Source organism: Danaus plexippus, chromosome 19 (genome assembly GCF_018135715.1).
Source record: "Danaus plexippus chromosome 19, MEX_DaPlex, whole genome shotgun sequence".
In the NCBI taxonomy this organism is placed as follows: Eukaryota; Metazoa; Arthropoda; class Insecta; order Lepidoptera; family Nymphalidae; genus Danaus; species Danaus plexippus.
This window is the reverse complement of record NC_083549.1, coordinates 4,378,528-4,405,473: the sequence shown is the minus strand read 5'-3', so window position 1 is coordinate 4,405,473 and position 26,946 is coordinate 4,378,528. Positions and strand designations below refer to the sequence as shown.

Genomic DNA, 26,946 nt, shown 5'->3' with positions numbered 1-26,946 from the left:
TGGTGACTAAGATTACTGTCGCCGAGGGCTTTGGCTATACGTAGATTTTTTATTAATTCCTGTTGGTTCCTCCTCATTTTTACCTTGAACGAATTATCTTTGTTTTTATGAGCATAACGATTTTCAGGTGGATATTGCTCGTGAAGGTAGTCATAAACAGTAATTTGGAAAGTTTCTACTTGCGAGTTCCTTTCCTGCTTCAAACCCGGATGCTCTAACAGGACTGTTAAATAATCTTCGTGAACCTTCCATGTCGATTGTTTCATGTTTGGAATGCTAAAACGTGTCCGGATGTCAATGGACTCTTGGTAGTTTCCAGTCAATGCCAATATACATCTAAGTAAGTTTCGTAATTTTACCGAAATCTCTGATTGGCTTTCAACCACATCGATAGAAACTAGGTTATAAAACATTACTTAGAGAATATTTAAAAGGTTTTATGATTTAGTGAAACAATTGTACTTTTATAATATATAAATTACTTCATTTGTTATCTTCGTCAAATATATGAATTACAGTCGCAATTTCTCTTTATGTTATAATTGAAGTTAAAGGCTATATAATAAATATTATTTAAAGGAATTCTCATATTTTTTCTATGTTACTTTGTTTTCAAATTACAACTCTCAAGAATAATAATTACAACTCTTTGGGAATGTTTTATAAATTAACAACTATTCAGTGAAAGTTAAAAAAAAAATTATTTCGCCGTTTCACATTGTAACAAGATTTTACTAATAACAGGAGTTAAAAAAAACTGTTATAAAATCTTCTAAAGAATAATTTCACGCTGGTGGATTATTGCGCCAGTTTAATGAAGGCCGTTTAAAACTATTGTCTTATATTTAAAGGTTTCGATGTTTATGAATTTAACTTTGTCTGGGTTTACTTTTAAAATTTTAAAGAAATATTATTTTATACTCTACTGTAACAATTTGGTACTAAACAATTTACTTTCAATGTTTTTATAGATAAATTCATTTTAGATCAAAAACATATTCCTATTATTGAATGTTGTACCTAAGGTATATACGAAGCATTTGGGTAGAATGTTTATAATAATTTCAAACTAAATGACACAAAGTTTTTTTCCTCAAAAATAAACAAATACACAACTTAGCGTTTGTACAAGTTTGTGTCACTAATATTTACGTATTAGGAACCACGTCAAATTGAACTTCGAAAATGACTTGTTGTTGGAAATGTATTTCTCAATTCCATATATATTTTCTTACGGTATCACCTTTGATTTATGTTTTCTTGAATGTAATACGGATTCCGATTACTTACAATTGATTTTAATGATGTTATCTTGTAACGAATGTTAATTTCAAGAGTTTCACTTTAATGGATATATTAATAATTCGGTATAATAGCACTCAGTAATTGAATCCACCATTTTATAATTTAATATGGAACATTACTTACATAATTCGAAACTTGATTGACAAAAATGTTCAATTCACAAATAGAACTATTTGAGATATCTTATAAAAAATAAAAACTTTTATTATACTCAGTTTTCAAAACAATTCCACCTAAGGCTTAAACACGCTCGGTACCGTTCCGTTCAGATTATTGAAAAACACTGCCAAATATTTAGTTTTGTTACCGGTTTTATTTATATTTGCTATAGAATATTTACTCAGTATTGTCATTATTGTTGTAATATATTTTTATTCAGTGTATTTATTTTTCATGTAAAATTTTATGTTAGAAATATTTATAATCACTCGAAAAGAAATTTTCATCCCAAAATTCTAAAACTAACTCTCAGCATAAGTAAATTTCTACTATTATGAAAAATACTGTAAAACAAAAAGTTTTCAGATTGTAAGCTTACTGATAAAGCCATTTTTTATGAAAATAGAATTGACGGTAGCCAATTAGTTAATGTTATAGTTGCATAAACCAAGAATTGCCTGACATAACCATATGTAGAAAAATTAGGTTTATTCTTTTAAAAAATTCAACAGATTTTAATGTAATTTGTTAAAAATTTTTTAAAAGGCAGTGTTGTTGGCAGATTATGTTAATGATCAAAAGAATGAAGAAGGTATTATAAAGTATAAATTTGAAAGGCAGTTTAATTTTTAAACAAAGTGCAAAGTGAAATGTTGTGAAAATTCTTGGAGGACTCAAAACCACAATTTCAAGTGACCGCTGACTTTATTTTATAGTTTATTTTATATGGATTTGAAAAGATTAAATTGCATACAATAATTTCACCCGCACCATTTATACAGTACATATAGTTATACATACATATAGTCTTATGCATAATGAAAGAATCTAGACTAATATCTACAGATCCTAACCTAACCTTCTTGGCTTGTTGCCACCTCTAAGATGTTTTAGATAATGCGGGCTATAATTTAAGTGTTACTGTATCTGTATTAGCATGTGTAAGCAGTATGTAATAAGAATAACGATATATAGTGTAGTTGTGTTGCTTTATAAAAAGATATTTCTTTTATATAACTTCAGCAAAACCATTTCCATTCTGCATTTTTATTACAAATCTTGTTTTTTGTAGGCTTAAGGCATCTGTTATCCGGGAAATGTTGTATCCACGTTGAGCCGAATAACCATTGATTACTTTGAAGGATATAACACAATTTTGCAGTGTCTTGCTATTGTTGATATATTTTCAATTTGACAATAAGTAGAATCATAAATATCAAAATGGTTTTGATCTAATAGAATCTTTTTAGTATGTCAGTTGCATAAAGATAGACTTACTATATTAAAGTTGTAAACTCAAATAATGTATTTGAAAAATGACGTTAGGGTGTTTAAAAAAAGCACTCCTTACAATAGTTTACTGGATCAGATTTCAATTAATACTCACAACATATCTTTCAAAGTATTAACGGTTCTTTTAATAATTTCACCAACATTTTAAATAAAAAGCCTTTTACCTCGGAAATTATTTTTAAAATGATATAAAATAATCTTTTCATCATTAATGTTACCACTGTATAATTTTACTAATGAAAATAAGCTACGGATTACCTCAGAAATAAATATTTTTGTATTGACAAAACGATATAAAAGTTTTAAAACAAACACTTATTAATAAGAAGTTGCCATATTAATATTAGGTTAAATAGTATTGAAAATTATTTTTATTGTGTTTTAAGTTAAAGTAAAGCAGCTTAGTCTCACTGTTTAAAATACGTGCTTATCATCTAATACAATAACAATATACAAAGAATACATATATACATTGTAGTCCAATCACAATTCAATGATAATTTCCAAGGGTTCACAAGGTGTTAATGGGATGAAAAGATTAAGATAGATACGAACGAAATGCTCTATGAAATAATTGTCACCAATGAATATTAATTGTAAGTTATGTCTAATCAAAACCTTTAGTTTTATATGAAAATACATAAAATATGCAGTATTAATTTATATTATAAACAACTACACTATATAATCAAGCATAAAGTTGTATAAAAACAACTGTTCGCACGGATTATGGACTAGTGCTTTCCAAAATGCTCAATTTTATACAAATTTGAATATATTATCTATAAATTGTGCTCTGAGAGTGACAAAAATGGTCACTTCCCATTAAATCGACACTTTTGACTATAAAAATACGATGAATTAAATCGATGCCCCGGATGAATATATTATATAAATGTTTTAAATTAATTGTGGTGTTATTTTTATCCAATTATTGATTTTACGCTGTCGTTTATGCGAATTGGTTCCAGTTTTATAACATATCAATTTGTGTCTGAATGATGAAATTTGTCTATATTGTCGATTTTTAAATGAAGTGAAATAAGGCTATAACTAATTATTTCTTTTTTGAAATTTAAATATCTATACTTTTAAGGAGCAATTCTATAATATTTTACTGTCTTTTTTTTCAATTTACATACCATAAAAACTTTTCAATAAAATGATATGACAAAAATAGATTACAGTATGACTATAACAATGTGTCTAACATTAGCCCTGTAATAACGATCAACAAATGAAATACTGGTTCTCCACTGTTTACAGGAATTAACTATCTTTAGAACATCGTTTGTTACATGCTGCATTTGATGACTAAATTGGCAATGTAAACATCCTTAAATAACTGTAAATTAAACTTAGCAGCAAATGAATGAAATGATAGAATTTTAGATAGCAGTATAGTTTTATTTCAGAAAATGTAGCTCCACCTGTTATTAAAGCTAGGATCAGAATTATGTTGTCAAAAAATCAATCAAAGTCACATGTTACGGGATTGAACATCGCGAAATTGAAATCTAAATAAATTCTCGAACCTTTGTTTCAAAAATTTGTTTTGTTCTAATATCGAGGAATACACTCGTATATTTATTTCAAAATATTAACACATAATCCTTTAATGTTTAAAATTTAATCCTACCAAAGACTTTTCATAAAACATTTAATGACAGTACAAAAAATAAAATAAATACTAAGAATAAAAAATGAGATCACTTTATTGTATTAATATATAAACGCAAAAAGGAATATACATTCTGTCAACTATTTTTTTTAAATTGTTGAGCAAGACTAGTATCTGGATGAGTAAAATTTATCAAATCTGTCTAAAGTATGTGTCAATATTGATAGTTAGAATCTTAACAAATTCAGTACCAACTACTTCAAAGTTTCTTGTTAAATAGTATCAATTAACACCGTAGTTGAAAACAACGTATAAATAAATCAGTGTATAAATATACTACAGTGAGAGTTCAAAATACATTATTTTACATATCTTGGTCCCTACTGAAAGCATCACACTATTCAATTCCGGAAAAAAAGGAACATGTAGAATATAAATTACGTAGTTTTAAAACAAATGTGAAATTGAGTTTGTACGCCCGGGTGTTAAAAGGATAGAAATTTAAATAATAAATGTGCTCTAGTAGGAAACTTACTTATCTAACTGGATTTTACCTTTTGCTGGCATTGTTGCAGTTGCCCATATGTATACGTAGTTACATAGTAAAGATTTTCAGAACATTCATGATTTTTTTTTTATCATATAATTTAAAAAAAGCTGCAGATAGTCCTTTTCATTTTAATTAGGCATTTCCCAGGAATAATAAAATGTTCGATAAAGTCAATTTTTTTTTATTTACTCGTAAATAAACCTATCATGAAATGTTATCATATTAGAAAAGCCAATGACTATAATATTTTTTAAATTTGTTTTATTTAATGTTGATAAAATGGTTTGAAATTGCTTGAGACGAAAATTTATTAAATATTACAAAGTAAAATATTATTTGTATTCTTAAATAAAATTTTTATAAAAATGTGTAATATATTTTAAAAATGTTATCTCTACGTTTAATGATTATTGGAAATAAGAGCATGTGGATTTGTAACTGTGGTGAAATTGATACTATAATAATGGATATACAAAATAAAAATAATACATGTACAAAAATACGATTATACAAGTCAATTCAATTTAAGGAAATGAATGAAATATTTGACCTATCTTCATTGTTGCTCGGATGATAAAATAGCGTAATCGGTGAGAAGACCAAGTTAAATGTCAGTTAGCATTAGCTCACTCCGCTGAAAATGAAACCTCCAAATAATTATACTTATAATGGTATCTTAGGTTTTCGAGAATATATATTTAAATGAAACTATGTTTTTGACCGTTACCACGGTTTTTGTAGAATAACCGAGAAAGGGTTAATTGTGATATGTTAATTTAAATAAATCTCGTAGTATGTGCGGATATCATAATTTAATTTAATTTTAATTTTATTTCTATAATATATTCCTTTGGTTTGATAACATTAAATGGTTTTCATTATTTTATGTTTTAATAATTAAAAAGTAAAATTTTACATAATTAACGATTTTTTTTTTCGTGTTATTTTAGAAAGAAGAAAGAACAATTATTTTCTTTAATAATTGTTCTAAACTCGTTGTAGGTTTTATGATAAAGTTGTAACAAAATTTTTATTAAAATATAACGTAACCTTATTACATTACAGAAACTAAATGTATGTTTTTTATATACATAAAAATGGTAAGAGATTAAAAGTAAATCTCACAAAGAGGATACGAACCTACGCCATTTCGTATATCCCTCATAGCTCGTACTTGTTTTGGAAACTCAACTTTCTGCACCGTATTTAGAAAGATCCCAAAGAAAGGTTGAAGTCAGTATGTCTATAAATATGAGTTCATTATCTTTATTTGATGAAAACTTACAGTAACGTAGCTTAAATGTCAGAATACGAAATAGGTTTCAATTTATCCCCATATTCCTTGTATTTCGAATTCATGGCATAACAGTTTTATTTTGCGTGATGTCACGGGACAGGTTGTTTAGATCGTTGCCTGATGAATCTAGTATTTCAACATACTTTATATATTTTCCTCTGAGCCAAAATTGTGACTCACATTATTGTGTCATCTATTTTGGTTTACGTACAATTAAGACTCTATTCTTATTTCAATGTCACCACAGGATCTCAAAAGGGCTGAAGGCATCGCTTGAAATGTAGCAGATAAAATGGCGTTCCAAAGCCAAAGATATATATATATTTTTTTAATGTAAACACATAAAATTTTTTAATGTCTTTATAAATCCCGTATGTTAGTTTTTACTTGCGAATGATGTCCTAATATGGATCGGATAACGACATAAAAATACATAGAAACTCTCGTTTATACAAAATCGGGCTTATATTATTTCTTTACATAATATTCTGTAAACATGAATTGATTCCAAGCATGTTTCACATTAAAGCGATTAATTATAAGAAAATTAAGATTTCAGATTCAAATATTCCAACTCACAATTGAGAACGACGTAAACAAACACTTAAGCTGACATAACGAAATATATTTTCAAGTGACGAGAAAACGCGGTTTAATTTATCAATAGAGCTTTAACCGAATCCTTAGAAACGTGAAAGATATTTAGTTGGTAATATTCATGTTTATTACAACCTCATTAACATGGAAGCAAATAACGCTGCAATAAAAAATATGTCGTCTGCGAGTTATCAAAGTATGTTTTTATTATATATAACATTATTTGTAATAAACCTGTAAAAAAATACTATTAAAAATTGGAAATTTTACAAAGTTAGGTACTTTTTTATGTTTTTTTTTTGTTTTAATCATAATATTTTACATATGTACGCGATTAAAGTTCATAATTTATGTATTAAACCCATTAGTTTTTGGGTTACTGAAAGCCCTGCTCAACAAATTTTAAAACATTGTATTCTCTTTGAATAAGACCTTATAATTAATTATCAACCCTATCCCTCTATTTAAAAGTTACGTGAAACAGGTTAATTTTGTCTGGCCTCATAAGTTAATTAAAATTTTGTAAGCAATATATTTGTAAGAATATGATTTCAATTCAGCAGCTAGTTGACTTCAGTATTAAAACGATTAAGATATTAAGAGAAAGTAGAACTATATTACGCCCCACTGTTTCCAAACCAAATATCATTCCCCTATCAAATTCATCATAAAATGTAAGTACATACAGAGTATATAGAAATTTTCTACAAGAAATTAGGTATCAGTCTGCAATAAATTTATCCCTAAAGGAAAATCACTAAGACATATAATAAAATACAAATTTTGTTAGAAACTTCTAATTATTAATATGGCCAAAATACTTGAAACTGTGACTGTCAGCTTATTACTTATGAAATCTTACTATATTCCTTATATTTTCCCGTTCATGTTTAAAACTGTAAGATACAATAGCAATATTTTGTATATTTCAAGTTAATATATCGTTTAATTCAGTCCTTAAGAAGCCTTGAGAATTACGGCTACAAATTCAAAATTTATCAAAATATAGAATATATTTTTTAGTTTGTTAAGATTATTGTATTAAAGTGAAAAAAAAGCCCTACACACATATAATACGTTAAGAGACTAAAATAATTATTAAAATTTTATTATGTCTAGTCAGTTAAAAACATATGTATCATGATGGTCTTCAATATGGTGCCAGCAAATGCTTGTATTTCATACTTAAAAAAGTGTTTCCTTAATAGAAGTGTAGTTTACCTTTAGTAAAGGTTGCACTTACTCTATTAACTGAGCATTTATGGGGAAACAAGTTTTTTTTTTGTCTGATACTTAAATTGTTAATTACTTAACGAGTAAATATGGTACTTATTTGGGAATAGGTATGCTGTGCCTATGCAATTAAGTGGTGATTGACCTAATTTGAATGTTGAATTAGGTTTAAAATATTTTATAAGAGTTAGAAATGTACGTTACAAATAATACAATCGAAATGCGAAAATCATCTTTAAAGTTGAAAAGTAACTTTGCATTTCGTTGGATTAAAGAATTATCAAAATGATAATCCTTAAACACCATCGAGTCAAATAAATTTAAAACCCAATTTGAATTTTCTATAGAAATTATTGTACGTAAAGATAAGATAATAAGAAAATTAGTAAAAAATCTCGCTTCTAAAAATTCATTTATTGTAGGAGTCACACCCAAAATAATCTTTAATTTATCAAGCAGCGGAACAGAAACTTTTGTTTGGAATATAAATGAAATATTATTATATTTTTCAACGATCAGATAATGTAAAAAATTGAAAAAATGGTCTAAAATCTCAGAAAAGCATACAAGATATTGAATCATTTAAGAACAAAGTATTCTATAGACCATTAAATAAAATTGCTGTTTTTATGTAATTACAGTAAAACCCTTTTGTATTTTGTAAGGATATTTGATGTAAAGGATCTGTTTCGTATAGACTTTAAATTTCATTAAATAAATGATCAATGAATTTTCCTTTGTTTTTTTTTTTAAGTAATTCTTAAGATTTATCTTTTGTATTCTATAGGTAAATTAAGATTTACCTTTAGAATACAATATACACCAGTAGCGAGTTTAATATATCAAAACCTGTAAATTAACAGCCAGACCTAAACTATGTTATGGAAAATTCGACCAATAGGGGACTACAAAACGTGACACCACATAGAAACTAATTCGTGTTGAATAAGAATTAAGAACATGCAACTGCACACGAAACGTGGTCAGATTGGAAAAAATGAACCGTTTTATTGCGCACAGTTGCACCTCGCGTTTCGTTAAAAAGAAGTTCGTGGAGTTTTTCTTGACCTATTTTATATTTCGTCAATAAAGTTGAAAATACTACCACCATTTTTCCTATATGCCGAAATATTGCGTGTTTTCACTTTTGGTATTCCTAGATCACAAATTGTCTATAAACTCTGGAGCTTATTATGACCTACAGAAACACATACCATATAAACATAAATTTTCTGTTTCTTTTTGTAAGTCTATTTGTTACATGTAAACATTGAAGAAATTGGTTTTAAACGTCATTCAATTTGACAATTTTAGTACAATTATTTAAAACGCTAATTGTTCTTTGTATAAGAAATAATTGGTATTGAAATGCAAATTATTGCTCAATTTAAGTTAAAAGGTTAACATTTTCAGAACATTTTTCTTTGGCTATAACTTCAACCTACATCATCAGAATTGAAAAGACTTTTCTTATATCGAAAGATATTTTTATGACAAGTTTTTTAACCAAACTAATAACTGAATTTTGCCGTTGATAGAATAAGCTTGTAAAAGACACAGTGTTAACTACGTTTTTGTTACTTTTCCGGTACATGACAAAGTTTGCGAAAGCCAATATATATATATATATATATATATATATATATATATATATATATAAATGTATATATATCTATATGTGTGTGTGTGTATGTGTGTTTATTATCAATTTTTAAAAATGTACATACAAGATCACACACATACAACTCAAAAGAAAATTTCAAGATTTAGATAGAAAAAAATGCATTTTTTTTGACACCAAATATACATACATTCTAAACTGTCCATTACTTAACATGTTGATATTGTCCTTATCTTATATTTACTTACATTCATATGAGAAATCCGTTTATATTTTTTTTTCCAGACGTAAATTAAATGCCCACAACATACACTCATTCACTATGCTTTATCGTGAAACTTGTAACATATATATTTCTATCTAAACCTTATTACAACGTCTTCTGAAGCGAGAATATAATCCGCCCGTTCCGTGCCGATATAAGAGGAAGACTGCCAAATAATGTAGATGCTTTTCCAAAACACGATGTTTTTTTATTGAAACAGATGTTTCAAGTAGACTTAGAAGTCTAAATACATTATCTTTTTATACTTTAAATGTTATACCAGATAATAATATATAATTAAATATGATTTAGAAATGGAAAGTGACGGCATCACCTATTTTCAGAGAATTACATGCAAAGTAAATAATTATTCTTATACTTTAACTGACCTTCTTGCTACCATCGCTACAATAAAATAAATTACAGCGCAAGTCTAAATAGCAGAGCAACATAATTTTTGCTTTGTCCATCTTTAAACATTTAACGTATATTGTATTAAATCTTTTATTATACAGGAATTATTTTGTATTAGGATATTTTTAATACATTTATTTTTGCCAACGAAATTATTTTTTAAAATCTATATGCATGTTTACATCATCTTTATCCAAAGAAACAATACGATTTTGATTTGAGATACCCATCACAATTCCTTGCTATTTCTATTTTATTTTCGTTTTACTTTTTTATATAAATTAAAAAGGACTTTTTATATTTGTTTGTTAATATCAAAATCTGTAGTATAATATCATTCCTAAAAATAATGCGTTAAAGAGAATAACTTAAAGGTCTAAAGAAACAAACTATCGTAGGCACTGAGTCTAATCCTTTGACTTCTAAAAGCCACATAATTTAGTCATACTTACTGTACGTGGTAACAGAAATATGTTGAACCACTAAATGCAAAAATATATCAAAATTATCTTGTATTTTAATGACTACATGCGTTTATGTTTCTAATATTGATGCAATTTTAATACATATAAACTTATTCGTGATTATCAATTTAAACCTTTTTTTGAGAGGGTTAGTACAAATTGAATGAGTAGCTTCTAAATCTTACTTATATTTTCATGTTTTTAATATTATTTCAGATTAAACAAATAGTTGCATTTCTAAACATTGATAAAATTCTCCAGAAATAAAGCACAGATATGAAAAAAAAACTTAAAAATTGTAATATACTCCTAAATTTATTTTTGTTTACGATTAAACACGACATAAAATTACTAAAAAGACATAAAATTAAAAGTACTTAAACAAAGTTCAAGCGAACAAAATTACTAACTAAACTAGTAAACAAATATTTTAAATTCAGAATATGCGACCTAAAGAGGCAGAAACAACATTAAATATAATTCGTAGTCTGTCTGCTACTGCTATTTAGTCTAGGTGTCTCTCTGCTAATTATATTTATTTTAGTTTAAATCATTTATAACTTATGTAGTGCGTTTTTGACCTTAAAAAATATTACAAGTTCTTTACAATATCTATACAAAAGGACAGGTTATTTTACATTAAAAGACATCCTTTATTTGTCATTTTTAACAAGCGGCTATTTATAACACAAAATATACTGTATAAATTAGGTTACTAATTCTTTTCAACGAGTGCTATCCACACCTTAAAAATAAAGGTGGCGTTTTTTTTTTATATTATCATCTACACATTTATATAATGCATATTTGCGTTTAAAACAACTAATTTTGATATTTTAGAAATGATTTAACTTCTAATCATCTTTTAAGATATTATAATATAAAATTATTGTTTTTATATGTTTAATTTTAGGACGTTGGGTACTAATCCTCTGAGAACTGAGGTATAACATTAAAGAGGACTTAGTTTATCCTAGTTATTCTAAGTATCTCTAAAACGAAGCTGAGTTATGGACATCTGTATTTACCGTTGATGCATGTAGTAGAAAGTTTTACAGAAATTATTGATTTATATTATAGTTCTTTTTTTTTGTATTAAAAAATAAAAGGGTAATTGAGTAAATAGTTATACAACTTTTAATAGTAAGGTTTTACATTTTTTATATTGCGTAAATTAGCTTTTATGAATAGGATATCAAAAATGTTAATTTGTAATAGAAAAATCTTACTTTAGAAAATATGTTTGACATTTTTAGTTTTGTGGCTACAGACAGCAGAAGGATTTAAATATATTATCAATTTTTTTTTTTATTAAAAATAATTTAATTACCCGCCTTTAGCGAAATTATGAAATAGGTACGTAGGAAAGCTACTTAGAGCTATTAAAACAGTTACTTTAAAGCGGAGGAGACCTTTCATAGCAAGAATACGATATCTGCCTCCTGAAAATGAAGGTCACCCATAATATACATTAAGTAATAGAATTACTTAAGATGTATGATGTATGCCTACACATTTTGAGGATTTTCCTCAATTTTCTCAGAATTTCACAATCTGGTCTTAATTGAATCATAACGAGGCCATTTGTGAACCCTTATAAATAAATAAATCGAAATCGGTTGGTGTTGAAGTTACTCGTTCGTTTGTCGCACACAAACATAATGCAAATGTTTGACTGATATGGTTTTCTCATGATTGCCATTACCAGAACTAGATGAAATTAAAATTTGACCAAACGGGAAGCACCAGCTTGCAACAAAAAAAAAACATTAAAATCGCTTTACCCAGACGAAAGTCATTAGATAACAAACATACAAAAAATACAGAGGAATTGAAAAAATCCTCCTTTTTTGAGTCGTTTGAAATTGAATTAGAATATAAATATGTCATATTTATAACTTTATACAGACGGTGAAGGAAAACATCGTGAGGAAACCTGGTTTTATAATTTCATATCATAAGATTGAAATCGCCAACCCATCTTGAGCAAGCGTGGTGATTAATGCTATAACCTTCTCCATGTGAGAAGAGGCCTTTGATCAGCAGTGGGCTTCGAAAGGCTGATGATTTATAACTTCTTAATTTATTAACTGAATTAGTTTCATGAAATCAAATAAAGTAATAAACATTTTTGTACTTATGCTAGAAACCAAACTAAACATTTTATATCATTTATCTTTCTAATAGAAATTTTAAAGTATTTTAAAATAATATTATAAATCTTTTGTATTTAGGACAAAACGTATTACTACTTAGACTTTTAACAAAAAAAGAAATTTTCTTACTCTCTGAAATAATTAAGAGATTTGAAATAATATTACCTTTTATTAGCCCATCTCAATTTGCAAATGCCTCAAGGAAAAAGGTTATTGTTTTTTTCTTAACATCAAAATTATTTTACCGATTATTGATGATTACAATAATTCTTAAAGGAAACGATTTTTTTAAATATAAGAAGTACAAGGAAAATTGTAACTTTATGTAAAGAGAGTCTAACACCCAGGAAAATATATGTATATAAATAATGCTAAGGATTGTTCAAACTATGTGTTTTAGTATTTGTTTAAGAATACCTAAAATATAAATATTTTCCTTGACAATTTTAAGAATGTGTTTATTTAATTAAAAATTTTGAATGTAAAAATTAGCATATGATACTAAACTTTGAGATATCTTAATAAAAATACGTTACTAAGCAGATTCTATTTCTAGAAGTTAAAAACATGTTAATAAAGTTTATATAAAGGGAAATAACATTATTACTCACTTGGCCATTGCAATGTAGCATATTTTATTATCATTAAAATGAAATTTTAAAGAAATAGTAATATGGTTAAAATAAGACTTTTACTTCTTTAATATGTAAAAAGAATTAATCTTTTCAAAATTGTTAATTGGTTTATAGAAAGAAATTAATTCGTTGTCTCTCATCACGAGGGACGAAAATATTATGTATCAGTAACCTAAGTATATGTTAAGGGTTTCTCAAGTACATATTGGTCATAAATTTATCGAAATTTTATTATATTTATATGAAATTCAACCATCAAAAATGATACAAATTATAATCGTTACACTGAAAAGTCGTAATAAATCTTTGATAAAACTTTATTACAATTGGAGCTACTCCACAGCTAGTTTTGAAGAAATTATTCAAGTTCCTTACAGGCACTTAGTTTATTTTCTATTTGACTTTGCATGTCTTTGCAATCCCTGATAATCTACGGCCTTCTACTTTTTGTTTTAATTGGACCTCTTTAACTAAAACAAAACGTGAAACAATAAATAATTTCTTAATTAATCATAATTATAATTGGTTACCTTTATTCTCCTTGAGAAGCGGTTAAATTATCAAATAAGTGGTTAGTTTTGTAAAGAGGTAAATATTTTGTAAATAAGTAGTAATTTATTTTGTAATTTGCCTTTGACATTTTGTTATTTCACAATACTCAGTTGATTGATTTTATGATTTTGTAAAAAAAAGTATACAGCGACAAAAATTATAAAATTTAATCAATATTGATTTCAAATATGAAACCGAATCAATCAAATCAATGAATGAAACGAATCCATATTGTCACCACTTCGTTTAAAGTTTATTCCCGAATTTGCAGACGTGTACTGAATTTTAGAAAAAAAAATCATTCATATTCCGAGAACGATGTCAATATTTGTTTCCAACTCGTCAAGATAACATAAAAAAAACTGAAAGAAATATCTTTTTCTAAATTCGACGGTACTTAAAACATATTTTAGATGAAATCTTTGACCCCATATGCCAGTTATGATATCACATGCTGCACATGATACACTCAGGTCAAAATTCACATGTGAGTAATTCAAATTTGTATTGAAAATATGAAACAGAAATGACGAAATCTACAGAAAAATCAAAATAACGAATTGCTTCGCAATAATATATGAATAACACACAGAGACACTTAAAAATTCACTTAAATTTAAACAGGTTTGTTTATTTTTTTCGAACTCGGGTTTTCGTTTATTTAAGCTTGGATCTGCGACAATTAATTATCTAACTTCACGTTTAAATTGACCTTTCCTCGTCTATGATTTTAATAAAACCCTTTTGTCAAAATTAGATGCAGGCGTCATAAAGATGTCGAAGTTGTGGCTCGAGCCCGCGCTAACGGCTGATTCAGCAGATTTCTTCAGGGATCGCAATACTTTTGGGATGAATCTAGAAAAGCCATCGATGCTCTGTAAACACTTAAAATTTTCCATATATCCTGGGGAAAAACCCATGATGACGGACTCCAGAATTGCTAAAATTTTAACTCAATGCGTTTCAAATCACTCTCCCAGATCAGAGTAATTTAGTGAGATGGGGTAAAGGTATCGAAAAAATTTGCTACATCTGTGGGAAGGCAGCTGGAACTATTAAGCATTTGCTGGTGGGATTAAGGTGCTCCTGGAGAGCGGACAATACTCGCGTCATCACGATAGAGTTCTGGAAATCACACGTGAAGTGGTAAAGCTTTCGGTAGCCAGAACGCAAAGGGAAATAATTACAAACAAGCGATCAATAGGTTTTGTGAGAAATGGCACTAGGGCTACAAAATCAAACGTCAAGCCTTAAAGTGGCTTCGGATTGGACTTTAATGATGGATACGTATGAGAAACAATACAAAACCTCCAGACCAGATTTATGTATTCGCGAATTTTAAGCTTACGGTTGGGAAAGCAACCTCCCCTAAAACTATACCATCAAGGTCAATAAATATTACGAGCTCACTAACAAAATCACTAGATATAAATAGATAATTTCGTTGTGGTACGCGGTAGGAGTGGGAGCGAAAGGTATAACGGTTAAATCTCTCTACAACCTTGTAAAAGACTCGAGCCTGTCCAGAACTAATTCATTCTTGGAACGTACTTCGAAGGCAGCCCTAGTAGGCTCTTTTCAAAGTTAGTTAGGTAGAGAGGGGAACTTTCACGGTGGAGGTGAGCGTTTAACGCGCGTTAGATAGGGGCTCCTTAAACCTACACCTGGCTCGCAAGCCCCAAGGATTGTTGAAGCTCCTCTCCCAGCAACACGACGGACCCGGCACCCACTCGGTGATTCCATTGAATTCTAAGAGGTTTCGTCTCTTTTTTATGTATAAGTAATTAAACCTATTTGTCGCGCTTTAGTTGTGATATTACTTTAAAACACATTAATATTTAGGCAGAGAAAAATGCAATAGGATTAATATAAGAGAAATTATTTTTAAATACACGTCATGACCTCCTCAAAGTAACTTCTTTTCTTTGTAAGTTCAAAGTGATAAATCACAAATATAACCTTATTATTCATGGGATGCAAATAATTGGTTGGTAACTTTTTATTAAAATGTAAGGTTAATACTGTAACAATTACATTATGCTAATATTTCCATTTTCTTTTTTGAATACAAAATGATTAATTACGTTGTTTTATTGGTATAAAAAATTTATATTTACATGTTATAATCAAAATATTCCTATTATTTTCCAAAATACGAAATATAACATTAATTACCTTATTTTGTATTTGCTGTTGTTATTATTTTATACAAATCAGATGCTACATGCGTATGTAAATATAGATTTCAATCGTTCGTTCACTATAAATATTACATGGCGATGAGCTAAGAAGAGATACATGTATACGAACTGAACTTCTGAATTTAATCAGTTGTAATGAGAAGTTGGAAGTTCTAAGATAGTTTTGACAGTACGAGGGTAGTTATAAATAAATATAATAGGTTTAAAACTAATTATGCTGTAAAGTCCTTCTCATGTTATAAATGTGAAAGTTTGCGAGGATATATGGTTGTTTGTTGCTCTTTCGTGTAAAATTATACAGAATGGATTTCGACGAAACTTTGCAATATAATTATTGAAAAGTTACGTCAAAAGTTGATTGATACAAAAATAACAGTTAGCCTACTAATTTATCCCTTTATTCCGTATAGTTTGAATTTGAACCCATCATAAGAGTGGAATATAATTTCATGTCAGCCGTCAGATATCCATTTATATCTGAATACTGTACAAAAGACAGGGAAAATTAAGGTGCGGACAAATTAATATAAATAAATGCTCATACACACGTTAAATTATAATATTTAATAAATTACGACGAGTTGTTTTTGTTACCTTCTGCAGCTTAGTGAGTATTTGATGCCATATCCAATTGTTTTATGGTCCATTCATAATTATTAAAAAAATGTTTTAACTTAATATAAATAACGCAGAAGGTATTCATTCATTACACCTATAATCATTTTTAAGGAAAAGAAATAAAAGATATAAATATATACCAATATATAGATATAAATGTATACCATTATAAAAGCCAAAATATAATTTAATTATTTTTATATTTTGCTATTAATCTATGTCACTGAATAATATGAAATAAATAGCTATAATTGAATAATATGAAATATAATAAAATCATAAAGAATTCCTTTACTTTTGTGAAAAATAGAAGTTATTTAACCAAATTATTTTACACATTAGAAACACGAGATTTATTTTTAAATATGAAATATAAATATTTTATATAATTGCAACAACATTTATTTGTTTTTATATAAAGATCAAGTAAAGAAAAAGATTTGTGCCTATGAATTTTCAAGATTTAAAAATACTCATTACAACCCTGTACATTATGGCGACGCTCTTCGTTATATTCCGTTTCATCTGGAGAGTAGTCAACTTTGTCAACATACTTAATATGAAAGTTCTTTGTGTAAATTTGTTTTGCAAGGTCAAAGAAGGCTTAAAATTTGGTTGTGTCTTGTATAGTAAACAAGTGAGATACTTGTGCCTATATTTTTATAATTTTAGTTATGTTCTCAAATATATTGTATTGTGTTATTATTACATTAATATTGTTTAAGGGTATTATTACATATTATCATTGCTATAAAATTTATTAAGAACAGACCGCAATTAGTGAATTCGTAATCGTTGACCTTTTCAGGCAGCCTCTCATGGGGATAGGATGAAATTGTAATGTTAATTATTAGATATATTTAGAAACAACTCAACGTTGTGAAAGAGATAAGCAGATTTTTAAATTAGTAAGCACATTTTGACTTTAGAAAATAAATTTAGAAATAAAATTGTTCGTAATATTGCTCTCATGCACTTAATTTTACAGTTAAAAATCAAGACACCATGCGTTTAGGACATCTAAGCCAAATCTTGGGACCTCAGAGGGACGCTTGTGTTGTTGAGGTAAATGATTCCTTATTTGAAATATAAAAACCACGTCAATTAAAATGAAGCATAATTATGCTTTAAGTGGTTTTTAACATTTTGGCTGACCTACTTTCGTAATTATAAAAAGTCGAAATTTGGAACAGGAGGGTATCCTGAGAGCCATTTTAGAAAATTTTATGAGGAAGCCACATGTAATGAAATCGGGGCGAGAGAAGTCCAACTATTTATATATTTATTTCGGTAATCCAAGAGTGCTTATAATAATGACGTTATAAAATATAACTAAACAAGACTTAGACCAATACAGGATTACACAGTTACAGTATGAGTACAAACATAAACGTGACTTAAGTATGAATTAATCACGAATTACAATACTAATTTGCAAGACTGTTCGTTGTGCGTGTGGGCTTGTGTGTGCCAATGTGTGAATGTGTGTGGGTGTAAGCATGTACGTGCGCGCGTGTGTGTGTAGGTCTGTGTGTATATATTTGTGTGTTTTAATAATAAATTAAGATGTAGCTTTATTTTAAAGTTTTTTTTTAATTTTTGTTTCTTCATCTTTAATATGTCAAAGTGAGAAAATAAGTCGTTATATACAGGGGCTACACGATTTACTAAGCAGTTGCTTCCATATTTTGTGCTCATCGGCAGTGTATTAAATAATGGTGTCCGACGAGTACGTCAATTCAGTATTCGAAATTGTAAGAAGGATAACAGGTTGCAGTCTATTTCGTTGGACAAAAGAGAATAAAGCTTCATCATGTCATAGTGTTAGAGACCTAAGGTCTCCATGTGGTAATGACGGCGAGCTTTAGTGTAGTTATCGAATATTTTATGGTAACTAAGAAACTTCATAAATTTTATTTGAATACTTTCTACTCTGTCTATATAAATATTGTACTGCGGCCACCAAACTGCGCATGCTTATTATAACAAGCTGCGAACATATGCAAAGTATAACATTTTAATACATTCAATACTAGATAAAGACTGATATTCACGTTTTATGAATCCCAATCTTTTCCTAATTCCAATCAAAATTTGTACCTGCTCATTCATTAATAATATGCCTATCAAAGAACCACTTTGCAACCAAGGAAATATTAAAAGATCTGCATCTTAATCACTTTTACGTGGAATAATTACGCTGCAGCAAAACCAATAACAATTTAGATTAAGCATTTATGGTCAACGATGGTTAGAAAGAGCCGACAAGACATGGGCGGGTAACATCGCTGAATATTTTAAATTGTAAAATCCTATATCCTACTTTCTCTACTTATATTTCATTAATCAAATAATTTTGTAAATCCTTACCACTGCTGTGATATCTCTAAACGCCAAATATCTCTGACCAACGCTGATATGAAAGAGATTAAATCGATACGTTCATTGTATAATCCTGTTTTTGACTTTAATGAGTAGGACACTCACAAGTCCATAGACAAGTTATTCGAACGAGATTTAAATTTTTATATGTCTCTATTATAAGTCTGGATTTTTATATTTTTAAGATCTTATGTAATGTTGGATGAACAAATTCACATGTGTTAAAATTTTTTGCTTAAAACTTAAAACATGTAACAAATTTATAAAGTTCCCGAATTAAAGTAAAAATGAACCAATCGAAGCATATTTTTAAAATATTTTTTAAGTATTTGTAAGTGTTCTCAATTTTTGTTCGTTTTGACAAACTTATTTTTTTTATTAAACTCTAAAATGCACGAAACGCAAAGGTGTCTTTTTATATCTAGCTACATTATATAATTAGTTGCTGGTAAAAGGGGTAAAACACACTCAAAAGTTGTTTGTTTAAACCCGGAAATAGATTAAGTAACAACATATTCAAGTTTTGTGTTTTAAGGACAAATATTTTATCAACGAAATTGCGGATTTTTATAAACTATATCGTGTTCTAAAATAATTTATAATGTATTAAATATATTGTATGTATACATAGATCTAGGTCTCGGTTTAGTCCTTAGGCTAATGAAAATCTATGAGTTTGATTAGCCCAATATCTAATTATTAAACTTTGTTCATATTTTTAGAAAGTTTTTTTGAGATTAATTTTGTTTGGTACAGAAACTAGTTTTCTTTCGATAACCGTCTATTTGCAGAAAGAAGTTTAATTATAAGGGTCATGTATATAAAGGTCTCTTAAGGGAAATACATTATTCACACTCCTAATTAAATAAGCCGGAATGAGATTTTATATAATCTGCCATTTATAATAAAACTCAATTCTTAAAATCTATTCATTCCATTTTGATGATTTCATTGGTATTGTGTTGAATTACCCGAAAGCTTTTCTCTTTGAGGGAATTGTACTATTTTGACTAATTTGTACTAACGAAAAAACTTAATAAAATATTCACAAATGACAATAAATACTACTTATATAATTTTAAAATATTAAAGTATTTTTGAACATCGTACATCATAAGAATTAGGAATTTATTCTAATTGTATGTAATTAGAATAAATAACGAATATTTTTTTCACTTTACCTCTATGTGCGATAGTGAAACGGCTAAGCTTATTATTATTCTTTGCTAGGGTCACTGTAATGTGAAGCCCTGTACGGAGCTCAAAAACCACAGCATCGCCTGTTTACGTGCTGCGCAAAAGGTGTTGGCTATCCGCGTGGTACGGGGCTATAAGACTATCTCTGCGGAAGCAGTGCGGCGTCCGTGTTGGGTGGATCTCTGCCACAGGATCTGGAGGCAAGGTTCCTCGCGTTACTAAACCGGTGGCACGAGGAAGTGAGAGCTTGTGGAGAAATGCTAACCCCAACCGAAGTAGAGGCGCAAAGGAAGCAGTTCCGTGGTGCTATGAGGGTGGAGTGGATGTCGAGGCTAGCTTAGCCGGCAGCAGGCATCCCTACAGTTGAGGCGATCCCTCCGGTTCTGCATAAGTGGCTAAATCGCGAACATGGGTTGGCTAACTTTCCGACTGACCCAGCTCCTCTCCGGGCATGGATGCTTTGGTACCTTTGGCGTGTGGCTCGGAGTCAACTCCTGTATGGAATGGATGTGGTTACGCTGAAGACACGGCGCAACACACCGACGAGGTCGTAGTTAAATCTATGGTCGATAGTTCTAGGTTTTGGCAAGCGGTCCTCTCCTTTTGCGAAACCATCATGGCGCAAAATGAGGCAGTGGAACGGCTGAGGGAAAACAACCCAATGTCGAACCAACCACGCCACAGGAGAGACGGGCGTAGACGGCTCGCTCACGACCGCCACCTTCCTTCTTAAGAAGGACCCAGGGCAGCAGACACGGGGAGTGTGCCATCCCACTTCGACATGGTCCTCGAGTAGGTTGACGTGAAGCACTACGCTGGCATCCACCTTGCGTTTGAGTCGTAATCGGATAGCCCATAGTGGGAGGCCGCGGGCTGGGCGAAAGCGTTACCGCAGCCTCGCCCACCTTTATAGCGAGGAGGAATTATGCTGGTTTTTTTAGTGGATAGACTGGGCGCCCTATTCACAGGAGACCCACATAACCACAGCTGCCCTCTCCGGACCGACTGGTATGCGAAAGGCAGCTTTCCAGCGTCACCAAAAAAAAGGGTCACTGTCATAGCTCGATATATAAAATAGATCTGATTCCAGGGGAAAAAAGTGTTATTTAAAAGTATAAAGATACTAATTAATAATTTTGATAAGATTGGTACAGCTCATTATCTGGCTGGGTACGACTGGTAAAAGAAAAAAAACAGTAACTTAGCATTATATTTTATGTTAAATTATTTTTTCAAATGATCTACATTAAATTATCTCTGAATATTAATTTGATTAAAAATTCACCTAAAATTATATTTATGCAAATGAAGTAATATATATTTCATATTCTTTCTTTATAATGCAAGTCGCATCTAGAAACAAATGTTTTATTCTCTTAAAGTTATTCCTATCATTCAATAGCAAAGTGGTATGACTAATAGAATATAGAGCTTCTCTGAGAAGAAAATCGTTTTTACTTTAAAATATTTTTTGTGATGTTATAATTTTTCGACTTTCAAATGAATATTTCTATCACTTTTATTTTTATTGTTTTAATATATTTATTAATAGATATACAAACAAAATAACTGTCCCCATAAATGTGACAAATTCTATTAAAGTTAAAGGGACAACAATCATTCTTAAATCCATATACATTTAGATTAGCTCAAGTGGAAATTGAAACTGATGGATGTCACACTTTTAATGCTGATAGTAGTGATTATGTGATTCTCATATATGTATGTATTACTTCTAATGACAGAAACCGGGTAGAACTATATTTTATATTCATGTCTTAACTTTATTTGAATAGCAGAATAAGTGATACCACTTTTGTGTGCGGTTTTCATCCTACATTATTAGAAAAGTTTAAGAGCAAGGAATTAGACTGGCAGAAAGATAGTATCAAAAGTGACCTTAATGATTAATTTAGATTTGGATTACTTTTAGGTCCTTTAAATTTAGTATTCTTAATTTATTAAATATAAGTGTTTAGTTAATTAATCTGTAGAAGGCACCGACTTCAAAAGATTATTTAATATTAAGAAAGAATATATGTTTATATTTAGTTAGGTATTAAATTTGATTATTTGAAATTAACAAAAGTTGTCTTCGTTTACCTTCATTAAGTGTTTAATAAACTTTTGTGCAGATATTTAAAATTTATTATTAGATAGGTTAGGTAAGGAAATAGTATTATATTCAAGTGAAAAATTATTTTTAGCTTTTTAGTTCCTGTGTTCCTATGTTGTATTTATGAATTCGGTTTGTTTTTACTTAATACTCCTATAAATATATCTACTTTATAAAAACAAAAAACTATCAAAACAAAGAACAATAACTTGGGCACCTCAAATAAGTCTGTTTTCATCTTAAATGATATTTTTTCTTACCTTGGATTTGCAGACTTGAATAATGTAACAGAAAAGCAAGCACAATAATTACTGTTTGACAGATACATAAAATACATACTCGTATACCACGAATGAAAAAAAGGAACATTTACGTTTCATGATATTTTATAAATAATTACATTACTTCATGTTTTTTTTTTGGTCCGTTTGAATAAATATTACATGTTAAGGGATACATTTACTGTAGAATAATTTACTGAAAAAGGTTATTAAAACAACTTGAATTTTTGAACATATACATATACATTAGAGTGATAATTATTTTTTGTGTACTAAAAATGAACAAAAGAATAAGAAATTATTTTTCAATCAAGCCCTCGCGATACTTAAAAAAGTATTTATCGTAATTTTTTTCTTAATATATTTACGTATTTATAAATAACACAACAGTATACAGTGTGCACGGTAACATCTAAATATAAAAATAATCATTTAAGATTTTCGCTTTATTCAAAGCGGCTGTGTAATGTTTAAAAATATTATAATTCTCAGCTAAAGTCATGGCATTTTAGAGAATTTTACTCTTTCAATTTTGAGGTGTCCGATGTTATTACTCTATTTCGTTACAATTTTATAACAATATCCGTTTAACGTTCGTTGTTATTGTTATGTTTTATCAAAAATTATAAGGTTTGCAACACATAAACTCTACGGCTGTTTGAATTATTATGTTTTTATTTTAATTTGTACCCTATTTCGAACACCTATTTTCATTTATCAGCTGTTTACTTATTTTACTATTGGATTAAATTCAAACATTAAAAGTTAAAACTTTGGTATAGACTGTGTTGGTTTTTTTAATGATGTTAAAAATTTATTAGTCCTATCCAACGTTAGCCCCTATGTCAGATAATTTAAGTACTCGTAGTCACTGTGGGTTAAAATGTGCAATGAATTTAAAATAGTATAAGTGAAGCTTATGTCTACTCTATCCTCTAATATATTATAAACGTAATTAAAAGTTATTTTTATACATTTTTATAATTTCATATAAAGAAGTTGTTTGTATAAAATGAAACTATATTTTTCTGATAAACTGTGTGGTTTCTTATTGTTATATTTTATATTTTCCTGACTTTTCGATTTCTTTACATCGACCGTGATCACTGTTAGGCGAGATGAAAGTGTCCTTCAGGTAATCTTGATATTTTTGATCTACCGCCAACGATTTCATAATAACAAGGTAAATATATACTACATTTTGCTCGCTACTCCGTAGACGCAAACATTAGAGTTGATGTCAGATGGAAATCTTGCTTTAAAACCATTCATATGATAACCTACGTTGTAACCGTTTCATTTTAAATTACCTAGATATCGACTGCAGTGTCATCGGCGGGACTTATTTATAAACTAAACCATCTTGTTAATCCGATAATGGATGAGCCTCGCGGTACGAGGGCCTCACGCTGTTCCCTATTCTCCCTTATTCGAGTTACAGCCACTCCAAAACGTCTTGAGCTTAAAGGAGCTTCTCGGTGAGTCGCGGTTTCTATATAATAAAAAACTGGCCGAACGTTTCTGAGATGTACTGAGTCCAGTCTTTTTTGGAATACTGAGATAATTCATTTTTTTAGCATTTCTAAAATCATTGAAATCTACTTACACAACGTTAATTAATAAACACGTATTGGACGTACACTACTAAATTATAAATTCACTGGTGCACTTTATATTGAATTAAAACAACAATTAAGTAAAAACGGTCCAAATATTAGTTTAATCTGATCGCCTTTGTACGTGATTTTGTCAATTATCATAACCCGTGAAGTTAGCACCACTAATTATAAATTGGTATCATGCGTACCAAACTTTCTAAGTTATTAGTTCTTTTGTTTACAAACTAGTTTTGCTTGCAAGTATTGACTTTTACTAATCACTAATTGTTAAAAAAATTTTATAAACAGAAAAGTTATAAAAGTAAATATCTCGAGAAAAATTTAAGTAGAACTGATATATTAAACTTAGAAAACGCTGTAATATAACTTGAAATCAAATTAACTATACTAAATACATACAATATGCAAATAGTTAGAACCTTTGTATATAACCTACAAATGTCCATCATAACGCGAACCCTATTATATGTGATTGATTCTATAAGTTGCAGGTCAACTCACATGGGATATTAAAAATTTACGATTTAATGGATATTTTAACCTTTGTTTTTCATTAGGAGTACTTATAACATATAATCGCACTTTTATATGGAGTAATGTTTCAGTCAATGTTATTAAATGTTCGATGTGATCCTTTAAATAAGTTTAACTTTTAGATTTATCAGGCGATTGATGGGAAATAAACACAATGTATTACATAGCTTAACCCGTATATTAGAATTAACTACATCTTAATCAAATAAACCTTTTTGAGATTAGCTTGGACACACGCACATACCGACAGATAAAAATTTGAACAATTATTGTTTTAGGCTCTCTTTGAATTAATAAAGGTCCCCATAACCTTTTTTATTATATATCGTCTATTTACAGACAGCAATCCTTTATATTTTTATATATGTATAGTTGAAGCAGCTACTCTTATCCGTAGATTGAAATTCAAATTTATAGGTGGTCGTTTTACCCACTATGGATTTTCTATTTTTATTTTCTACCTATTAGGTTAACTTTTTAATGTGATTCCAAAGACATGAATTAATAATTTTTGGACAATTACCTGCAATATATCTAAGATCCGAATCAAAAAGGTTTTATTATTCACATAACCACAAACACCATATCATATATACGTATGTACATAACTTTCATTTATCTCTATTTATAATTCAACCTTACAATTCATATCATGGTTTTACGTATTTTGTTTAAGCAAGAAGATGAGAAAATAAGATAGCGTGTAGTCAAGGATAAGCTAACCAATCGAGTTCTGTACTATGGAACAAATTTGTTACAAATGATTGAAGGGATACACAAGAGAAGAAAAGGATTTTTTTTTTTTGTATTTATCCAAATATTTTTAGGCCAATGTTTACATTATTTAGTATTTATCATTTTTTTAACATCAACTACTATCTACATAGACTTATTTTCATTTCTTGTAAGTTCGGATGTACATTTATTACACTTACGTATCCTGTAGTCTTGCAGTTTAACATTTGATTTGATATTTCTCCTGTTCACTTGGATAATTGCCAGCTATCTTCGGTTTGAAAGTGATGATGTTTTTAACTTTAAATTACTAGCTACATAATTTATGGTAAATATTTATTTTTACGAGCAATAATCTGCGGTTTCCTGTGTTTTTATTTACTTTTCTAAAAATAAATAAAATTATCATCATTAAAATTTTTCTAAGTTCATTAACCATCTCTTGCTCTAGAAAGGCCTCTAGAATTTTAAGAAATTTTGTTAATCCATATGTCGGCATCACAACATTTTCCAAAAAAACGAATTCATAGCAAATAAAATAAAAATTGTGTGTATTATTACAAATTTTTAAAGTTCCGAGTAGGATATACATTTTTTTTTTAATTTTATCAAAAGAAAACACTTCTAAAATTTAAAAATGTGAAAGAGTACTTTCATAAAATATAAATTTTATTATTAAATATTATTTTTATAATATACCTTACCTTTTAATTACATGAAAATACGTCCCCTTATAATATCAACCACTCTTTTGCACAATACATAAGCATTGTATACAATTTCTAATACATTTATTTCTCACAAAGCTACTAATCTTGTTACATATTTCTATATGTAAAATATAACAACGCTTACACGACCGACTCTCCCGGTTGCTTAAATAAAACTGTCCTACAAAAGGTTGATAACGTGGAAAGTTTCCCCTTTGTTACATTTTAAATAAATTAAAATAAAGCCTACAACTTCAAATTTCTGTTCTTTGTTCTTAGATAATCTAAATAAATTTAGAATATTTTCAAAATAAAACATTCCGTAGCTAACGTTTACTTTTAAATTGAAAATAAATTTCAATGTTAAATTGTTAATTTAAATTAGGAACAA

The 26,946-nt window shown here is 28.7% G+C and overlaps 1 protein-coding gene across 2 annotated transcripts in view; it reads right to left on the bottom strand.

Annotated features, from left to right (window-relative positions):
* The window catches only part of LOC116768243 (gonadotropin-releasing hormone receptor), a 42,127-nt gene extending 15,912 nt beyond the window's left edge, over positions 1 to 26,215 (bottom strand). Inside the window, exon 1 of one of the 2 annotated variants that reach the window (XM_032658917.2) lies at positions 26,046 to 26,215. The gene's annotated coding sequence lies outside the window, so the exon portion shown is untranslated. Of the gene's footprint in view, positions 1 to 9,924; positions 10,085 to 26,045 lie in introns of those variants that run through there. The other variant, XM_032658916.2, reaches the window with a different exon arrangement.
* Between the last annotated feature and the right edge of the window lie 731 nt (positions 26,216 to 26,946).